Source organism: Acyrthosiphon pisum, chromosome X, assembly GCF_005508785.2.
Source record: "Acyrthosiphon pisum isolate AL4f chromosome X, pea_aphid_22Mar2018_4r6ur, whole genome shotgun sequence".
In the NCBI taxonomy this organism is placed as follows: domain Eukaryota; kingdom Metazoa; phylum Arthropoda; class Insecta; order Hemiptera; family Aphididae; genus Acyrthosiphon; species Acyrthosiphon pisum.
In genome coordinates, this window is record NC_042493.1 from 65,342,134 (window position 1) to 65,347,608 (window position 5,475).

The following is a 5,475-nucleotide window of genomic DNA, read 5'->3' on the forward strand; positions in this document are numbered from 1 at the left end:
ATCTATATAGTATAGGTATAATGTAGTTTACAGTTTACACTAAAATTTTCACATACTTCTGGAGTCTTGAAGATTTTATCAAATTCATCCTGGTTCTCTTTATTACGTATACGGTTAAAGTATACATCAACAGTTTTATATAAACCTCCAATAGAATTAATTGATATTGCACTTATATTGTAATCATCAACCACAATGGCGGTCACCGATGCATGGAAAGCTATGATGCAGGTCCATAATAAAATAACTGCTTTTAAACAATTCCTGAAATACACATGTATATTTATAAATGTCCTTTATTACTCACTGAATAATAATTTAATGGGTGGCATCTGTGAACCGTGGTAGATCCAATTGTTAATTAAAAATATATCATTGGACCTTGTCGATTTTATACTTGACTCAACATGATAATTTCCGATTTGAAATTAAACTGACAGAATTAATTATGTCAAACTGATCGGCGAGTGAAAGAAAGGAAGTGAGCCTCCTATAAATATTATTAAGGTACTTACATCGTCTTCTTTAAAAATGTTGTTTCTTTGCCAATTTTCTACGACCTTTAAAATTACAATAGATCAACTTTTTTGAATAAACTTTCCGAAATAGTATGTCGTCTGATGTCTGAGATGAGAACAACTATGTGTGGTCGTTACAAAAACAATATATGGCGTCCTATTTCTCAACGCGCGCGCGCGCACACACACACACACACACACACAAACACACACATGTTGAAAGACAGTGGTACCATCATAACATGCAAGCGAGAGACTCGGGTTCGATTCCCGGTCCGGTGGACTGGATTTTTGACGTATTTATGGCGTCCTATTTCTCGATGCACGCACACACACACTCACACACACGTGGAAAGACAGTGGTACCATCATAACATGCAAGCGAGAGACTCTGGATCGAGTCCCGGTCCGGCAGCTAGATTTTTGAGTTTATTTCCCCTGCTGAAGTTAACAAATGGTACCATAACAATGTCAGCTTATGCATCTCAATTTTCAATTGAAGAAGTCATTTTAAAGAACAAAAAACCCTCTGCTTACGCTTCACAAACCCTCACTTCTGCAAAACACAACAACTACTAGATAGTTTAATTTATGTATTTAAGCCTATTAAAATTTTGATTTCGGAATTTGGTTAGAATTCTGCATCTAGGTATTAAATAACAATTAAGACTTAAGAATTTCATAAAGTTCGTGGTTATTATAAGAAGTAAAACAATATTCAAATAAATTAAACCTCCTTTGTCAACCCAACTTAAACCATCAATTTTACACCAAAAAAAATTCTAGATGAAATATAATAAACACATGTTTATTACTAGGGTTCGGATTTGAAGGCAACAGAATTTCAACAGTAAAGCATGTTTGTTTTAATGAATCTTAATTGTAAATATAAACTTAATGAGGCAGGTGCTAAACTCTCAAAAAGCCCAATTCGTATTTTATAATATAAAATTAAACATAGGTAATTATATTATATATAAATAAAAATATACATAATATACACATATTTAAGGTTTTTTTTTTAATATATACCAATCACCGACATAAAAAAAATATTAATATAGATTTGGTCATGTTTTTGAAAGTTTTTGAAAGTTACAGTTCCTCCCCTAATAAACTCTTGTAGTAGGTAGTTGTTTCTGGGTAGTAATAGTAATTTTTGTATCTCATGGTACATGAATAAAAAACATGCGATTAATAAACTTTCAAATACTTCAAAGTATATCGTTTCTTTATTTCCATTCAAACTTTAAATGGCAACCATTACTATCTGCACATTTTTACCATTAAACCAATTATACAGCATGAGGACGTTCTGTGCCAATAAATGGGCACTAAGCTCATAATACAGAGTATTATAATACATAATAGATGAGTATAAATCAAGTATAAAAATGTGTTCATTAATTTTTTGAATACAAATTAAAGTATATTAGTTAATTTCTGTTAATACAAATATAATTATTTCAGTTCAGATATAATCTGTTTTATTAATGGACATGGTTTATCACATGGTAGTTTAATATTATAAAAAAAAACGTTGAATAAACATCCACACAGATATAGACTCTAATGGATATTCTATATTTAACAGTTGGTAAATTTTGAAACACATATCCAAGGCTTTGATAATTGAAAAAAATACATATTTCGATTCATCAAAATATACCATGATTTGTGATGGATTTGATATTGTACCCACAATCAACAAGCACGGTTGGATAGGATTCTTGGCATTTTTTTTAATTTTCAATATTTCTTCAATTTAAATTGCTGTACTTGCAACTATCATAAAAGTGTTCTGAGAATCTTTAATTGAAAATTTATGGTAACATTTTCTTCCATTTAAATCAGTGAAGGTTTTTCTTATAGATGGAACAAAGAGCGTGAAGAACGTACAACACCACAGCATTTTTATAATCTGAAAAAATAATTATTTTTGTAACTAAAAACTAAAGTCTAAAATATGCTTATTTAAATTCAAAGGAAAATTCAAAAAAATTTTCAGGATGAAGAATAAATATTTTATCAATAGTTAACAATTATATAGGTATTAGAATAGTACTGTTCAAACATTTAAAGTTTAAATAGAAGATGATGTAATATGAAATGGTTTAGTTAATTTTAGCATACATATTATTCTACTATTTTAAACTTTAAATGTAAATTCACAGTAAATTTTAATATTTGGTTTCTATAAATTAAAATGTTCATAAAAATATTGTATTTACAATTGTAAATGATGATGATGGAAACATAATATGTTTACCTATATAGGTTGTTATTAAAACAAATTAAGATAGCTTGAAAATAGAAAATTATCATTTCTAAGATGCAGTAATTATCATAATTTAGTATTTACTTAAAACTGAATGTGACAAAAATATACATAACTATAAACAATTAACACAATATATAGTGGTTACCTAAAAAAAAACAACAGTGTAAAATATAACATAGCTTTCTATAATATTAAGGCTTAAACTTACTTTCTGGTGCATTATTCATATTCATCATGCTTTCTAACATTTCTCGACAGCTAGGGTCTTTTATACGATCATCTATTATTTGTACCAGCTTAATATATGACTTTTCATAAGTACTTATTAAGTCAGTATACTTTCATGCAGCCGTTTGAAATCAATATCAATCTTAAAAATATAATATTAAATTAAAATATGGTTTAATTAGGTACAATATAATACACGTAAAACAAAAAAACAAATTAGATTTTCAAAACTTCTTCACCGTCACTTTAAATTAACAGCCATCCATTATCCTATTTTTAACTCATTATTAACCCTAATGGTAGCATGTACTGAGGCCGTGTCTTATGGATTTCTAATGGTGAAAAATTAGTTGTTTTAAGATGGTTCAAACGATAACCAGTGGTTTTTGCCCAAATCATTTCAATATCGGGCCAAGCTAACTCTTTATGTTTCAATTTGGCAATAAGAATTTCCACATCTTCTTCAATAACTAATAAAACAGAAATAAAATAATTAAAATAAAATAAAACATATAAAAAATAATATGGCTACTTATTTCAAAATTTGTATTTTCAGAAATCCTATAGGGGGGGTTCATTGTTTTTCTAAACTTGTGATGACACCAATCCATGGCTTCTTAAACTTCTGAGTTTGTTATAGTACTTTGCATAACGTTTTCCTTTTGGGCACTTTTTTAGTCCACTTCTTTCAAAGTATATTTCCTGTCAAAAAAATGTAATAATATTTAATATTTATCATAGATATTTAATATATGAAACTCACTTTTATTTCTGTAGTAAAGGTCCCAACTATCATATCTGAAATCTGATTAGCCAAGGCAGTAGACATGGGATGTTTTTTTTTCAAACAAACTGGCTATTATCAAATCAATTAAGAGATTTCTACATGTTTCATTTAAGTTTTTATTAGATTCGTAGTAACTAATGATCATTGACCCATGTGTGCTTCTTTTTAAAATTTCATCAAGAGAAAACGTTGGTAATGGTTCTGATGACACTGATAATGAACTTGATATAGGGGGTGTAAATGAAGGCATAGGCGAATTTGAATCATTGGTATCCCACTTGGTGACTTTCCACTGTTTTACATAATGCTCAAATTTTATATGAACACCAAGGGGATACTTCTGCAATAGTTTTTCAATTTGCCTACTATTTATATAACAAAAAGCTTCTTCATCCATATATTCATCTTAAAAAAACTCGATACAATTTAGTTAAAAATTTGTAACTATATTACATAATTTATATTTTAGTTGAAGTTATAATTTCATTCTTAGAAAAAAACAATTCAATTAATTTAATTTGTTTAATACTTTAATTACTGCATATGATTGAGGCTATCGATGAAATGAATTTATACTCACCAAGACAAGTTTGAAATAAATATGCTGTAGTATTAGGTGACTATGTATATAAATAAAATAGTAATCATATTTGTAATGGAGGCCAGGGAAGCAAATGTGCTGAGGCAGTTAAATTGTAAACTAGATATAAGGCAAAAAGTAGAGTAAGAGGAGGCAGTCGCGGTATATCAATACTGCGATACGTTTGATTATTAATTTTTGTGTTTGTTTATATAAATAATAAAAAGTGTTTCCGACCTGCAAAATTATATGTTTTGTTTAAGTAGCCACACAATTCTAAATATACCCCTTTATCCGATCTGTAACCGGTTAATTCATAAGACACAAGGTTTAAACGGTGAAAGTAGTCCTACGTTAATTGTATTCTTTCAAACTGATCTGTAACCGGTTAATTTATGGTTTTTGAAGTTTGAAAGTGTAAACAGTAAAGGTAGCGATATCGACGTCTAGAGAGCCAAACTGTAACCGGTTAATTTATGGTCTTTTGGTAACTCTATAGTATCGATAGAGGTATATCACTGAAAAGTGCATATACGACAGTGGCGCCCAACGAAATTCGTAATCCACGACCCGAATGTTTTAACATTTGTGTTTTTGTTTGTTTACTTGCGTTTTAATTTGTTTTAATTACAAGTAAATTTTTGTGTTTTACACATATCGCGTTTTATACATTTCTCCATCAGATTGAATATTTACGGCGGGAAGACTACGAGAAATTGGGTCCATCATTTTTGTGTTTTACACACTCGAGGTGAATATTGGTGTATGGTTATATTTTGTATTTTTGTATGTATGTGATCTATATTTGACGAATTTTTGTTTAACCGATTTTTTTTTATTCATTTATTTATAATTTATATTTAAACTTAAGAAGGAGTAATAATTATTTAGTTAGGTTTTTTTACATAGTAGGTAATATAATTAATCTAGTAGTAGACCTTTTTGATCAAACACTCCTAATACTTTTTTAATAAAACTTCTTAAATTTGTAGGGATTTTAACAATAGTGTAAAGTAGGTAGGTATATAATTTTAGTTAATTGTAGATAAATATAATTAAAAACAGTTAAAATTTCCAAGTA